The 17,277-nt window shown below is 39.6% G+C and overlaps 1 long non-coding RNA gene across 2 annotated transcripts in view; it reads right to left on the bottom strand.

Annotated features, from left to right (window-relative positions):
* Nucleotides 1-677: 677 nt before the first annotated feature.
* LOC141277521 (uncharacterized) overlaps nt 678-17,277 on the bottom strand; it is a 36,225-nt gene continuing 19,625 nt past the window's right edge. For both annotated transcript variants that reach the window (XR_012329031.1, XR_012329032.1), the window contains exons 3-6: nt 16,175-16,282; nt 10,803-10,864; nt 10,382-10,494; nt 678-828 (exon numbers count right to left, since the gene is read on the bottom strand). This is a non-coding gene — a long non-coding RNA (uncharacterized lncRNA). The remainder of the gene's footprint in view (nt 829-10,381; nt 10,495-10,802; nt 10,865-16,174; nt 16,283-17,277) is intronic.

Raw genomic sequence — 17,277 nt, 5'->3', positions numbered from 1 at the left:
ACTTTAGTCTCTGTTCTCTAAAATATTCAGATGAGGATAAGCTGGAGGGGTCTCAGGAAAGGACTTTACAGAGATCTCAGTATATATTTGTGTAGTGTTGATGCCGGAAACTAAGACACCCACAAGGGAAAAGAATAGGACCAACCCTCCAGGGAGAGGGACGGCAATTGCCAGACAGGAAATCAGAACCTTAGCTAAACCTCCTGGATTTCAAGAGCAGGTTTCATTTCCACCAGAAGGACTGCAACTCACTTATACTATATATATGAGACTTAGGGCAGAGAGCCAATTTCAGATGAAATTTACTTTTGTAAATTTGGTTCCTGGTGTGTTGCCAGGCTAAACTAATTAGGCGAAGCTGAGCCCATAGAAAGCTGGAAGGACATACAATTGGGAGGAGGTGAAGAAGTCAAGGACAAACACAAAGCTAACTACCTAAACTGTGTGATAGAGTTTGGGCGCAGAAAACTGTAAGAAATTAATGAGCTTTTTACAGAGAGCGTTGAGGGATAAACAGGTATCAGACCATTTGTGACATCATGATTATAATTATTCTCAATTATTTACTACCTCGTTCCCTGAAGAGGATTATTTATCAATTGCGTGGCCTGGATCAGCAGTGCCTTCCAGCAGGGGGTGGGAAGAATGCATTTACTTAAGCACGGACCTGGCCATGTGCTTTCTCTTGGTGAGTGATGTGACAGGATGTCAATTCCAAACAAAAGCATTGAGAGCCACTGTAGGTTTTATCCAACTCTGTTGTTTTGTTTTTTGCTTTTAATCTGCCACAAGGCAGCATGTCACAATATGGAGTAATTCCTTTTCATCCTGAAATGAAGAAAAAAGTGGAGTATAAGCAGATCTGTCAACTTCAGCCAACGTTAGAGGAATAAATATGTGCTGGTGTCAGTCACTGATACTTTGGGGTGGTTTATTAACACAGCAAGGCTGAGTAGTTCAGAAATTGTCCAAGAAGTGAAGCACTGCTACGTAGAAAAAACAACGTATGTGCTATTGGCTCTGGGGCTGTGCTATGGGCATGAAGTAAACTATAATTGAAGGATGGAAAATGGCAACTCATTTTGTGGATTGATGAAATTTTATGTATTAATGAAATTGGTAACAGTGTTTTCTACAATAACATTTAAGCCATTTAAGGTACGTAATTAACTTGTGACTCTTGGCAAAAGGGATAAGACACAACTTTATGAAGCGTTCTTTTGTTATTGGCTGGATTTAAGAAAACAAAGATGAAAACAGAAGAGAACTCACTAGTTAGCAAGGAGTAAAAGAGGAATAAGACAATGTAGACAACTAAGGACTTCCAGGGTTGAAAAGCTCAACTGTTTCTAATAGGCTACCAATAAGTGATAAAACTTGGAAGTACTCTAACCAGTTAAGACTAATTAACCCAGAGCAAAGACCAAATTAAGACACAGATTCACCTTCCCATGGGAAAGTAGAGAGTTCCTATGAAAATTTTCATAAGCCAAAATAGTATAAAGTGAAGAAGCAATTACGTTAGAACACATGTTTGCTAATGGATGCACAGAATAAACTATGACAAAGCACAGATGCTCATGGACAGTTCAAGGCTCTGGCAGCTTGATGCTGAGATGCTAAGTGTGGTTCCCTGGGAAGAAGCGCGCCGGGGCCGTGCTGGCTGCTCTGGGTGTGCACTGTCTCTGGAACAGCTCACTGCAAAACACAGATGAAAAGCTATCTTCCCTTTTCCCCTTTTTTTGTAAAAGCTAAAATCCTCTTCAGATTTTTCTGTTAGTGAAAACAGGTACCAATATAAAAAAACAAGTCTTTCGTAAAAGCAAAGTGGCCTACGGCAAACTTTCCAGAAGCAGGGGATACCTATAATTGTCATCTTGCTCTCGTTTAAAAAGTCTGAATAGATTATGGTAGCTACAGATAAATCATTTCAGTTGAACAAAATATGTCTCAGAAAACATACCAAGGGTGGCTTCAGAGTGAAGTCTGATAAACTCAACGTGACTTTAAATAAAGACAAGGCAGAAGAAGAGCGTCAGGGGCTGCCTCAGAAAACACCGTGAACCTACACAGGAAAATGATTGGAAAAAGAATGGATATTTGTATATGTATAACTGAATCACTTTGCTCAATACCCGAAACTAACACAATATTGTAAATCAACGATACTCCAATATAAAATAAAAATTCAATTAAAAAAAGGCACTGTGAGTATGCCGGTTTGCACATGGAAATGACTGGAATCAAACAGATGAAAAGTAAAGTTATAAAGAGGGATGCACTGTCAAAAGAACCGCCAACGTGAATTAAACGAGACTGTGACCATTTGAGGTGTGTAACAGCTTTGTAGAGATGTGTAGCTTCCGAAAGTGGTAAGCGAGCTGTTCAAGCACAGACGAAGGTGTGCTCTTCAATGCCCTCTTCAGAGATAACCAAGTTTAATTGTATAATAAGGAAAAATTGTCCAGGAAGTAGAGCTGAGAGCCACTGAGAAGAACAGATTGGAGAGCTTCCAGGAAGCAAGATTAGGTCATAATCAAGAAATATTTTATGTTCCTTGAAAAACCTGGCCAACAGAATTCCAGAATTACTATGGGCCACTGATCACCATATGCCACTCATTTGTCCCATTTCTGAGTAACACTGTTAATTGTGGGTATCTGACCCTTATTCCTCTATTATCATTGAGTAGATAGAAATCAGAATGCAGAGCGAGTATGTGTGTGTGTGTGTGCGTGTGCGTGCGTGTGTTCACGTACCACCCAAATTTAACAAGCCAGGTTTGGACCTGCAATAGTGATTATCAACACGTTTTGAAATTTGAATCTGATTGTCATGACTGCATTGGATTTTGTCATATCTTCCTTGGGGAGGGGTTGGCAATATTTAGCACCTGGAAAAAAGAGAAGCGAATGTTTGTGACTAAGACGATAGACACTGATCTTTGCACTATTGTTTTCTTTGTTTTCCTCTTCCTTTTAAGTGGATAATGCATCACTGTGTTGTTCTACAACCACCATGCCTTCTGGGGGAAGGAATATACTTCTCTACCCGTGAACATGAACTTGGCCACTTGGCTTACTTGGCTCATAAATGTGTGAGCAGAACGACCAATAGACCAGTTCTTCAAGGAGCTTTAGCTTTAAGAGTCATGGTGTACTGGCTTCAGGATCTCTTGCTTTTTTTTTCCTCTTCCAGCAGAAGACCATACCCCATATGGGGGGCAGCTTCTCCAGTCTAGATCATGAAATGAAAGAGAAATGTGGAACTACCACTGACTCAAAACTCGTATGGAATGACAGCAAGAAATAAACCTTTGGAGATATTCTGGTCATTTGTTACTGCAGCAAAAATGACAAATAAGACAGTATAATAAGATACATTGTTAGCTTTTGAGAACACTGTTGATTAAATGAGGTATAAAAGAATTTTCCAGGGGCTTCCCTGGTGGCACAGTGGTTGAGAGTCTGCCTGCCGATGCAGGGGACATGAGTTTGTGCCCCGGTCCAGGAGGATCCCACATGCCGCGGAGCGGCTGGGCCCGTGAGCCATGGCCGCTGAGCCTGCGCGTCCGGAGCCTGTGCTCCGCAACGGGAGAGGCCACAACAGTGAGAGGCCCGTGTACCGCTAAAAAAAAAAAAAAAAAAAAAAAAAAAAAAGAATTTTCCTTGAAGTACTAAGGGAATTCACACATTAGTTTTTTATTTTGAATTTATAGGCTTCCAGATAGCCCCAGAAATTAAAAAAAAGAAAGTATTTGAGATGGTGAGTTTGAACGAATAGAATATTCCACACAAATAAAGCCTCAAGTTACCCTAGATTTGTGATACAAAAACTGCACATGAAAAATAAGCCTGCTAATGCTCTATAGGTAAAACTACTGGCCAAGGCTTTCATCTTATAATTAATGAATGCATTTTTGAAATAATTGTTTGGAAGCCCAGATAATAAACTAACAATGCTGAATAGAGAAGAAATGGAGGGATATGGTAGGTATAAGCAAAAGCAGCTAGGTACTAAAGCACTCTTCCTGGAAAATGTTCTGTAATTGCCCAAAGTACTTGCTTAAGAACACAAAAAAAGCATATTTAATTACAGAATACTTACGACTTCCATTTAAGACTACTTTTAATTAGAAAATCACTCGTTCTTTAAAAATTTTACAGATATGCTATGTATAAGTTAACTTTTTATATTTATCTAGTCATTTAAAAATCTTTGATATGTTTTGAAATAATAAGACCCTGTAGTTGTTCTGTACTTTATAATTATGAAGCACATAGACAAATATCACTAAATGTGACACCTGTTGCACCCTGGAGTAGAAGGATGAATGTACGTTGTTATTTCAGCTTTCCAGAATGAGAAACTAAGGCTCATTAAGATGACAGTACTTGCCTAAGCTCCCATGACGAACAAGAGTTGGAAATGAAGACACTTACCCATATCCAGACTTTAAGACCAGCGTTTTTTCCTTAATATTAGTATTCTTTTCTCATACTAAAGTTAAGTTTCTTCTTGGAAGAAAGTTGTTTTTTTTCCCTTACTATACGTCATTATTTTCATTACTTCCTTCCTACCTCTCCCTCTTTCTTTTCCTCCCTTCTCCTTCCCTTCCTCCTTTCATCAAGGGATTAGCTTCCACCATGGCCTAGGCACCAGGATGGTTGCTAAAGAAACATAGATGGATAAAAGCTTTCTTTGTCTTCAGGAATCATAAAGTCATAAGGATGGACTTAAAGTAACTACTGGAGTGTCAGACTCTATGAAACAAGCATGCGTACATAACTATGGCCGCGCACAAAACGCATAACCCAGTTACAGCTGGTATTTGAGGAAGGCTTTCAGAAGGCAATGTCAGCTAAACCATAATTTAATAGGATCATAAAAGAAATGGGGCAAGAGTAAATGCAGTGCAAGTCAAAAGGGCAGCAGGTGAAAAGACAAGAAATCCAAAAGATGTGCACGTACTGTGTTTTGCAAGCAGGTGTATGACCTAAATTACATTGGGAAAATAGGCATGGTGAGAGGTTAGAATGTAAATGGAGATGGGATCAGATTATGACATTTAGATTTTGTTTTGACGGCAATGGGGCACATTTACATGATTACATGACTGAAAGATTAATGACATGTGCCGTTTTTGGAAGGAGTGTAACTCTTATATAGTTTCTATCTCAGAAATATAGCCTCCTTAACCTGCAGTGACCCCCTGTCTTCCAACACAACTAGTTCATAACCCAGTTGTGTGTGGGTGTGTATCCTCAATACAAGGTTTTGTTAATTCATAATAGACATATTTCACACTACAGATTGTTCACCAGTAAGAAGTTAAAAATATCTAAAGTAAATGCCGAGTCAATCTTAAGATACTTTTAATGACTTCCATTATCCTTCCATAATGAGGCTGAATGTCATCATTCCATCTTATATTTTATCCATAGTTTATGCTCCTATTTTCCTAGTTGTTTTTCTACCCATCATCATTTTTTTCAAAATAGATAACCCCAGCTGAGCCAAACCCCCATGGTTACTTGAGAATAGTATCCCTCTAGAAACCAAAAAAATATCCTAAATTTTTAAGTGGTATCTCCTGTGCCTAACACTTTTATTCTGCCTCTATCTTAGGATGTGATGAGCAGTGTTTCTTCAACTTGAGCCAACTAGTATTTCCTGGGGAAAACAGACAGCCATCCATTCACACACATTAAATATTAGTATTTCTCACTCTAATACAAACACACACACCCATGTGTACCACATGTAAACCTGGACATGGGTATTTGCCACAAAGTGGCAGTTTAAAGAGAGGGGAAACAATACGCCATTTTACTATTCTACTTGGTATCCTAGGGAGGAAAGTAGAGTGATAACATGCTATGCTCTGCACCTGGTAAAAGCATTCTGAAAGCTATAGTGGAGTTTTGGTTAAAGATATTCAGCAAATATGTGGGTATATGCAAATTAGTGATCCTAATAATAAATGGTGAAATGTATACTTCCAAGTAGCTTAGATTCCAAAAGAAACAGTCATATGAAGAGTGTAGTACAGGATAGAAGCAAAAACCTCTGTTTTAAGAAGATCATGACGGGGGGCAGGGGGCTAAAGTCCTAGGACCAGAATGAACCATATTTTTAAAGATATTTCCTCTACATGAACTACGTAGAGGCATCTCTATAATTCTGATAAATATAAATAAGTGCTATATTTGTTAGAGTTTTAGTAGCAGCATATTCATGCATCACATGAATAAAGACCCTGAAATGCTTTATTTAATCAATAGGAAGAACCTGATAAAAGTCTACTAATTGCAGTATCTCCTCACACCGGTGGTAGAGCTCTGTTTTAACTGTAATTCACTGTCATAATAGAACCTTCATGAAAACCTAGCAACTTTTCAGGGAAGCAGTTTGAAAGACTAAAGATCTCCTAAAACTCATGCTTTCTTTTTCTTCTTATTATAAATTTATTTATTTATTTATTTTGGGCTGTGTTGGGTCTTCGTTGCTGTGCGCAGGCTTTCTCTAGTTGCAGCGAGCAGGGGCTGCTCTTTGTTGAGGTGCGCGGGCTTCTCACTACGGTGGCCTCTCTTGTTGCGGAGCACGGGCTCTAGGCGCGTGGGCTCAGTAGTTGTGGCTCGCGGGCTTAGTTGCTCCGAGGCATGTGGGATCTTCCCGGACCAGGGCTCGAACCCATGTCCCCTGCATTGGCAGGTGGATTCTTAACCACTGCGCCCCCAGGGAAGTCCCAACCCATGGTTTCTTAGGAGAAGAGAACATTACTCTAAGAAAACCATTTCCAAATTATTTGATATGCACCTGAAGTCTAGCAGCTGCCACCCAGCTCTCTGTGCCTGACAGCTTTTTGCAGTCAGCCTTGCATGCAGAAATAAATAGTAGCAAGATATATCTCCTTATAAAATTTGATAGTTTCTTTTCCATAATATTTACTTTTCAAGCCAATGTAACTGACTGAAAAATTTACTTGCAATTCAGTCACATATTTCTGAGGAATGGAAAATATACTGACTGGCATGACATGCAATAAATCACAAACTATAACAAAATAGATGAAACTAAACAAAATGCTGTGAAGATGAACTACAGATCTCCCTGAAATATATAATCACATTTGTCCACAAAGTTTTTTATTCTATCCATGAGCTGGGAAGATATATGTAAAAATAAAACCTAATGGTGACCTTTACATAAATAAAATGCATTCCTCTTTAATATTTCCTGCATTCAAAAGAACCTACAAATCATAAAAGATGCTTGGTAGTTTTTATTTATTCATTTTTTATGTATTTTGCAACACTGCAGTCCTTCTCACAGCTTAAAAATTCCTGTGTTTTATACCACTTATGTGCCTGGTCACTCAAATTGACAGACATATCCCGAAGCAGATTTTTTTCAGTGAGCGGAATAAGGATGGAAATAAAAATCTATCTACCAGAAGAATTGATTCCTAATGGAAAGAAAAAATCCTCTCTGTCCTTAGTGCTGTCCATTGACTGATAAATCATAGATCAAAATCCTACCTATAAAATATTGAAGGAAAACCTCTTCAGACCCAGACTAGTGCTTTAATGACTTGTGCATGCTAAAGACAATTTGAATCGAAGATAAATTCAGAAAGATATCCCAGGATCCAATTTTCTCCAAGCCAAAGGCCATCTGCTCAGTAGGTCTATAATCCTGATTGAGTTGTGTGTGTATGTGTGTGTGTGTGTGTGCGTGCATGTGCATTCACGTGTAGAGGAAGAAAAAGAGAAAGAGACGTGCTCATGCCGTGTTGCATATCAATTTCTTTAGGAAAATAAGTATCGGTGTTATACGGAATACATTTGTGTATTTTTCAATAGATAAAACATTAAGGGAGTAAATTAATAGATTTCAGAATGTAAACCAAATATAAAAGTCAGTAGTTTTTAACAGGTCCTCTGTTTTATAATACTAAGCTAAATCAGCATACAAAAACTATTTTAACATAATGCCCATTAATCTATGAAGAGCTGAAAAATACTGGCAAGTGAGCTCTTTCATATGTATTAGGTTTCCAAAAGCCATTCTTCTGATTTGGGTATGTCTATTTTTTTTTTTCCCCATTCATTTTCCATTTTTTCTTCATTTATTCACTGACAAATTAACCAAATGGATAAATAACACCTAATAGATAGCCTGGATAATTTGAAAATACAGATCAAACTCTACACATAATACACATCAAACTCAACTTGTTACAAATTGATTGCATTATCTATTCTCTGAACCACCTATGCATATAATAGCCTAATCCACGTTTAAACTTCCTCTTCTTTTTTCTAAAAGAAAAATCCACTATCCTTCTCAGATTTACTCTTACTTCCTCTAAGCTACTTGTTGAAATCAACAGATGTGCCTAGGGAAGAAATGGTCACAAATACCATGTCATACCTGTGAGTTAACCCCCTCTGGACCTTGATATCACAATTCTTCACTTCCTGGTTAGCTCTTGAGTCTCTTCAAAAAAAATGTTTTATAATATTTTTCAACTCTTCTAAATGACATCAGCAGAAAGATGGGACCAAATCGCCTCATCTGCCATTCTGGGAGGAATAGCCAAATCCGGCCCTGGTTCACATACCTGGTGGTACTTCAAGGCTCCAGGAGCCCTGCGGGGAGTTCACGTCCAGCTCCTACAGTTCCTGCTGTGTCTCCAGTCTTTTCTGGAGCCAGGGTGCATTCTTCCAGTTACCAGCCCCAAAGCACATACAAGCCCCATCACTAACTGATGTGGCATCAGTTCACACTTAATGGCTTTGATTTCTCTCTTTCTTTCTATTCCAGGAGAGAATTTCCCATTCCTTTTGAAGCCTGACCATGTACATGTGTCACTGTGTACTGAGAGGGGGACTGCACGTGTCAGCTCAGGCTGTCATCAAGACTGAGCTTTGAAATTTGATTTCCACAGTATAAAGTCTGCCTTTTACCACTTCTACTATAGAAATGTATTCTGACATTAGACTTAAATTCTTCTGAAGTCCTGCCATAGATCATTTATTTCTCTTAATTTAAAGAAATTACTTTTTCTTCATGTTCTGTTAAATTTTAATTGGATCCTGCTGAATTTTCAACTCCACTTGGTTTTCTCAGGAGGATCTTGGGGCTCTTACAGTAGAGGCCATGTCATCTAGCATAACATTAAAAATGACAAATACGTTGAAACTGTCTCCTGGACTCTGAGACAGATAATTTCTAGGAATAGATTTTGTTTCTGAGGAGTCATATAATACTTCTTTATCTGGTTCTGTCTTGTATTTACCAATAACACTATTATTTTATTTTTTCTTTAAATTTTTACCTTGACCAGCTAAGATTCCTCTCAAAGATTTATTATCTCATAGCCTTGTCTACACAGTACACTTGGGGGGTGGCCCAAATCCTTCCTCAGTTCGGTAAATTCTGAGTTGTATAAAGTACACAGCTTCTATCAAGGTCTCACCTACTTAGAGAACTATGTGTGCTACTGTTACTCCAACTTAAGAGATGTAGTCTTTCCTTCATGGCCTACTTTTCACATATTTTAAATATATAAATAGTTAAATATTAATTCCTGTATGAACTGTAATTATGGTAGCCACCTCCACTGCAACCTTCCCTCTTTTACTTGGAATCAGTTCTGCACTTCCCAGAATGCTATTAAGTCCTCACAATCCTTGCCATTTCCTTCTCTACCTCCACATGCTCATTTCCCATCCACTAGATTTTTAATTTACGGGCTGTCCAATATCTGAGGGAATGCAGAAAAGTGGAGAGTTTGGGGCAGTGCTCTAGTTATAACAAAGACCAGGGCTTTGGTTTCTGACTGATACCAACCATGGGTCTCTACACGGAGGATTGGAAACTACTAAAGTAGGAACAAAGAGCCTTTAACCTCTTTTCAGGAAGTGTCTTTTGTAAGAAATAAAGCCTACATGAGCCATTGACTAAACAGTGTGTGTGTACTGAAGGAGGGCAGAATTTGCCACCCCAAAATATACCTCCTTGGCATAAGGATTATTATAGGCTGATTACTTTTAAGAAGCAGCAGACCTAGGAAAAGCTCTGAAAACTGAGTAGAAGTTACCCTTTTGTAAGAGACATTTACAGGTATATGGGGAATCTCCATTCGAAAGGGTGTCTCCCTCTTGGTTACCACGAAGAGGATGACCAAATCTCCAGAAACTCTTATCAATGGAGAAGACAATGCCCTAAATCTGCGTAATAACCTTACTCTTATTCACTGTGCTCTTCCTGACCGCGGCCCACAGCTGGCTTCCCCATGTCCCAACACCTTCTTTGGTTGAAGTGGACACAGTATTTAAGGTGGTGGCTTGGGTCATTTTGGGGAGTTACTCACTTTCCTGGGTCTCTCCCATGAACACAGGAGGTATACATGTTATTAAACTTCTGTTTGTTTTTCTCCTGTTAATCTTTTATTACAATGGGGAAGGGTGGTGTCTCAGCCGAGCCCTAGAAGAGTAGAGGGAAAATTATTTTTCATAACGTGTAGTATAAATTAAGTTCATCTGTATTATAGTGTGCAGCACTCTCTAAAAAATCTGACATTATATAGGTTTCCAGTGAAACTTTTTAATAGTTCATGAGTTTTTATCTTTTTTGATCATCTTTCAAATTATCTAAATGACAATGCTGCAACAAGGACATCTGAACTTAATCCATTTTAAACCAGACCCTCCCAGTAAAAACACTAAGACTTGTGGAGTGCTCACTATTTGCTAATCACCAAAGTAAATGCTTTAGAAGCATTTTCTCATTACCTTTGCAAAAGAGTCTTTTTTGGGTAGGTGGTCTTCCTAACCTCTTTTTCCCTGTAGGTAAGCTGAGAAATAGAGGAGTTAGAAAATTAGTAGTAAGTTAGGAAAAAGGAGTGGTAAATTCAGCCTTTTGGCTTCAGAAACTAAACTCTTAACCATGGTGCTAAAGTCCTTCCAAGAGGGTAGTATGAAGTTCTATGAATTTCTAGTGAAAATAATTAACAAATGTAGCAGTTGAATTATAGAAGGTGTTCTTAGATGTCAAGACTATTACGAAATATTTGCTCAGCTGCAAATAACTGATATTTACTCACAAATACACATGGATGCTATATTTTAATAGTAAATATATATTTCTCCTTTCTGGTTAACATTTACTCTAACTGCTGTTTTGAAAATATTGTTTTTTCTAATGTTATCTTTTCAATAACAAAGGGTTAAAATGGCAAGTGATTTAAGCGTTTGTGGTTTGTGCCCATTGTGAAACACGTCTGGAAAATTCTTTGACGCTCCTCTCATTGAAAGGTGAGGTCTATGTCAGCCCGCCTTGGATATGGACCCTGACTGTTTGGCCAACAGAATACAGTGGAAATTACACTTTACGGTGTACAGGATCAACCCTTAATAAACTGGCAGATTCCAGTGAAGTCATTCGTGAGCCGTTCATTCTTGATTCCTCGGCACCATTCCTAAGGGCGCTCAAGCGGGTCGCGCAGATGCCTGTGTGGAGGGTGGAGGGACTCCAGGGACGCTGCCCCCCTGCCTCCCTTAGCTGCCACCTGTCAGTCATCATCACCCTATCCGTCATGTGAACCAGCTCTCTTAAGAGTGGAGTTTCCAGTTCAGAGTTGAGCCAACCTAGCCGGTGCCACTTGGGGAAGAGGTAGCTGTCCCCACCAAGCTCTGCCCAAATTGCAGATTTTGTACAGAATAAATGATGGTTGTAGGGGGAAGTAACAAATTTGGGGGCAATCTATAATAAGGCAATAGCTACCTGACCTGAAGGCTCTGAGACGCATCTATTTTCAATGTACTCACAAATAGACAATCTCTGCTCCCGAGATGTGGAACTTGCATTTAGATCTCTTCTTATCTGGAACAGTTTTAAGTTATGAGGAAATAATGATAACGTTTAAGTGGCACTATGGAATACTTTACTATGTACTTTCAGGTACCAGACGAAAGAGTAAACGCTAAAGGGCACTCAGTTTTCGGATCATCCCTGCAAATCACTCACATCTCACGCTGGAACCCAGACTCTCAGGGTCAGCTTTCTGACGTCATAGGAGCTGAAGCTGGGTCCATCTCCAGAGCCGTATAAAACCAACGCAGATGTTTCCTCATCGGAGGCTCTTTTGTTGATGAGGCATTTTCTCACATATATTATCAGCATTTTCCTTTCTGGGGGGCTCTTCTCATTAGCATTTAAACATGACCCAGTCAATCACAGTCAACAGGAGCCTTCCATCAACTTTCTCTCCCATCGCCTCAAGCCTTATTTCTATCTCTGTCCCATAGCGCCTTCCCTTTTTGTCATAACAAACATCCTGTTCACTCCTCTTCCCCTTGTAATCTGACTTCCACTTCCAGCCCTGCAACTACTTCGACCTAGGTTACAGAGTAAATAGAAATACTTCTTTCTGAAGCAACTGGACCTTTTGATTCTTAGTTTACATGAATTTTCTATGGTATGCAGTTCTTCTTCTCAAGATCCTCCCCACACGCTCCAGAACTGGTCACATCTGAATTAGTCTGCTTGGGCTATCATAGGAGAGCATCACGGGCTTGGTGGCGTAAACAACAGACATTTCTTTTCTCTCAGTTCTGGAAGGGAAGGTGGAGACTGAGGTGCCAGGAGCTCGGTTTTTCTCTGGCTCGCACATGGCTGCCTTCCCGCCCAGTCCTAGCATGGCCCTTCCCTGGGGCCGACACAGAGAGCGCTGGGTGCCTTGTCTCCTTGTAAGGACATCAGTCCCACTGGATTAGGGTTCCATCCTTAGGACTTCATTTAACCTTAATGACCTCCCCGAAGGCCCCGGCTCTCTTACTGCGGGTAAGGGCTTCAACACAGGAATTCGGTGAGAACACAATTTGGTCCATAACAAACTTCTCAGCTTACCTGAGGTCAAATTACTTAACCTCTTCTAACCATTCTGACCCTCCAGTGTATTTACTGTTCGTGCACTCTCTCAACACCCTTTCCTTCTTACGACATAAATTACTACTTATATTTCACACAGCCTTGAGTCTCCAGCCCAGCTCTCTCCCCGGAGTGTCTGATTCACTCAGCTGTATATTAGACAATCTAACTCTATGCCCCACAAATATCTTACATCAAATAATCCGAAGTATTTCGCATCTCATACACATGAACCAAGTTATCAGCAAGTTATCCAAGCCAGGACTCTGGGTTTTGTCTTTTTATCCTCAACACACTCATACACTTCACAAAATTCAACAATTCCCTTTGTTTTACTTTCAGAGTCTGTTTCAAATGTCTCTGGATCATGAACTCTCTTGTCTCTGTGCTTTTTCCAATATACTTATTTCACCAAGAACATTCTGGCCACGTGACCTGGGTAATCCCACTCCATTCTTCGCGTCTCACCTACGGTGCAACCGTCTCTGGAAACAAGGCCCTGAATCTCTAGACTGAACCTAGTGATGGTAACTGGTTTCATCACTTATTCTTCCTAGTATAGTCTGTGGCAGCCACTCTTCAAAAAGAGGATGCACCCCTACCCAAACTTTGGTTTAGACAGTAAGACTGATAATCATACGTACATAAAAGACTGTGAATAATGCTATCATTTACATAACGAGACTTCCTGGAGAGTGCAGGGCAACCTCCCTAAAAAAGTCCTAAGATGGAAAAAGCAAGGAAAGGGGTTTAACTGTGGTTAGCAGGCAGGGCTGGGATGAAGGCTGTCGCACACAGGCACACAGAGTAAGGTCTGAGCGCTCTGAATCTCTCGCTGGAGTGAAGGAGTCACCGTCCGGGTTTCTCATCAGCTGGACAAGATGTGAGGCAGAGGATGGAGAGGAGTGATGCTGAAAAGCTGTCAGTGGTGAGACATCAAAAAAGAAAAACCTCAGGCTCCTTACTATGTGGTGTTAGGAGCTCAGCTGAGCAGGGAAAGCAGGAACCAGGCAGCCAGGCATCAGAGTTGCCCATTAGAGCAACAAGCCAATAATGAAGGAGTCAAGCCTTTAGTCACTGCAGCGGGAGGCAGGAGGCTAACACGGAACCCGGCCCCCTGTCCTATTTTCCTCATGGGAAGGCTTACTCTTGGAGGGTCAGGCAGGTGTGCACATGTCGGGGTCATCTCACTGCTGAGGGAGCCCTGACCCAGAGGCTCCGCAGTTGAACAAGCCTGGGGTGGAGGACAGCATCAGGGGGAAGGGCTAGCGGTGGAGAGGTGGAGGGTACAGGGTCAGGGTGGGGAAAAGTGTCTGTAAGGACTTCTCCTCCTTCCCACGAGGAGCTGTCAGCATGCCTAAAGAAGAAGACCGCTGCCCCAGGCCTCACACAAATGACCGGGAATGAAGGCATCAGGGCTAGGAATGTAGATACCTGAGGAGGGCCCGGGTCCTTGACGGCAACTCCCTTCAGAGACTGCATTGCAAAGACTGGGCCGGGCGTCTGGTGTGGGAGGAGCACCGTGACCCTGAGGCCTGTCAGATAAAGCCTCTGGCCAATGGTCAGCAGGAAAAATTACGTAAAGAGGTTGAGCCGGGAGCCAGCCTCCTAACATGGTCCTGAACATATGGAATTATGGTCACATGCAAGGCCAAGGGGGAGAAGACACACCTGATCAGATTATCCTTTCACTGAGCATATTTTAACGTGCATGAGTTATCTTATTTTTGAAATATTCTGGCATTATTCATTTTAGCTGAGTCTCTCTTCCTGATATTATAGATCAACATGCTACTTCCATTGCAAAATTTAACCACTTTTTAATAATCTATACTTATAAATATGTTTTGAAAGCAGATGGAAATTTTTTAACACACTGGCAAAAACCATATTTTTAGCACAACAATCATTAATGAGGAAGAGTCATCAAGAGCTGTCCTTTAAGAAAGGAGTTCAGAGGAGTTTTTAGAACACAGGCTTTCAAATTGTACAGACTTGAGAAAATTCTATAAGCGTCAATTTTACCATCCATAAATACAGTTCCTAAAATTGTTATGAAGATGAAATAAGGCAAAACGTACAAATAACATACTCTGGCATATATATGGCCCAATAAATGATTAACTGATGGGTCAGTTAGAATGCGTACCATCCATTCATGGCTCTTAAGTGATTTAACACTCTGTGTACAGATACAGACTTGAGAAGATGAGCGACGGGTAAAAGGGGATGTGAGATCTCCTTGAGGTTCAGTTTTTCTGTTAAAAAAATGAAGACTTTCCTTTCTCTTGACTGATTTTTGGGCTTATTTTCATGCCTTCTAGTTGTCTAAAAAGCTCAAAATTATTACAAGAAGCCTGGTGAATTTTGGGGGTGTCTAAGAAGAAGTCTTTCTATGCATTGCTCTGTCAAGAAGGGGCTCAAATTTAGAATATATTGTATTTTTGGTAAAATATAGTTCTCCCAAATCATTCGTATTCTTGACATTATTTCTGCACCTATCGTCTAATCTGTCCTGCTCACATTGTTTCCCCATGAGATGTGGACATGAGTCTTGAAGACATATAAACAGGGTCCTAAATGCAATGTGAATTATCTTCTACAACTTTTACACTTATGCTAATACGGACTGATTAAAATGGTGAGCGTGGCATTTAAACTGAATTATATTTATGTCAGGTACTTTATCAATTCTTACTTGTTATCAGGAACTAATGATTTAAAAATTAATAAGATATATCCTCTGCCCTTGAAAAACTGATAATTAGCTTAGAGTATAGGTACATATTTAACCTACCATAATCAATGCAATAAGGACTAGAACAAATACAACAGTAGTATGTCTTGAAAACAAAGTAAAAGGGGTTATTAAAGTGCCTTCAAGTATTAGGGAACACTCTACTTATGAGGTCACAACTGACTTGTCTTGAAGAACAGATAAACATGTCCAGGAAGAGAAAATTAGAGAATGCCAGGTAGAGCAGAAGCAAGAGTATGAGAAAAGTCATGGAGTTCTCAAAACTGCAAAATGAAGCTGAAATTAGGCCAGCTATATGCATCCCTTCAATAAAAGGTCCTTCCAAGTTTCAAAAATATCTTCCAGGTTTGAAACTTCAAGAACACCCATTTGACAGAAGTATAGATAGGAATTATTATACATTGAATGAAAACTGGCTTTAATCATAAAGCCCACAGCACCTAATAAAGTAATAATTATGATGATGAGGTCACTTACCATGGGCTGAGATCATACAGTCTGTTAGTGGCATATCTGTCTGGGAACGAAAGTATCCCTTAATCTAAGAGCATGGTCTGTCAACTGCATGTTGGAGCTTCTTCTTAGCTGTTCACAAGAAAAAATAATGAAAATAAAAATTATTTATTCATAAAAATCACACTGGTTTCTTTTCCATTTGAAAAAATATGGATAGGAAATTTTAATAAATTAAAAAAATTTTTTTTCTGATAACATATTTGTATCCAGCCAGGCATTGAGTATAAGTGTATTCCTTGAAAAACTCTCCTACAGTAAGGTTTACACATATTTTTGTGTTACATTAATATACATTCTGTTAGGAGAAACCATCCATGAAATCACAAAGGATTGTATATTTTCTATATAAGCGTGCTGTATGGCTGTTCTCTGAAGAAATGAACTCTCACATGTCTAAAATATAGCATGTACCATGAGCGCTAAATCAGAAATTTCAGTGAAACGCTAAACTGTGTTTAAGTCTTCCTTTTTTCTTACACGTTTCATTCCAACTACTCCTGAATGTACTATTTCAACTTAAGTTGATTCTGTCACAAACAAACTCATATTGTTTACATTTTATGGCAGTTGGCATCTTGGTTCTCTTGGACTGAATAGTCAGAACTTTATAAATGTGCTGTGATTGTACCATGGGTTGGACCGGCCATGCTGGGCAGTGATGGGGCACCAGCTAGATGCTATGCCAACTTGAAGCCACGCTGAAGCTGACAACTGATTTAGCACAGTGAGCTGTTTCAACTGAGATCGACTGTTTGTGTTCTCTAACTTCAAGAGACAGTTATTTTGAAAGATGTATTTCTTTTGTTGGGCTAAAAAGAATACTTTGTCTTAATTATACTTGACATTTCAAAGCTCATACCAAGAGCTTTCTCTGGGGACAGAAACAAACCACTTGTCTCCTCTAGAATAGGAGAGTGAAATGAATAAACACAACCCTTGTTCTTCTCATTCGAGAGTGCAATTTCTCTGGTATTTGTTTGTTTTTTGTTTCATTTATTTTTTTCTTTTGAAGAGCACTGGATGGGCTGTAGCTTAATATTCTCTAGGACACTCAAAGTATTGAT

The sequence above is a fragment of the Tursiops truncatus genome, chromosome 21, assembly GCF_011762595.2.
Source record: "Tursiops truncatus isolate mTurTru1 chromosome 21, mTurTru1.mat.Y, whole genome shotgun sequence".
NCBI lineage: Eukaryota > Metazoa > Chordata > Mammalia > Artiodactyla > Delphinidae > Tursiops > Tursiops truncatus.
This window is presented reverse-complemented; position numbering and strand designations above follow the sequence as displayed.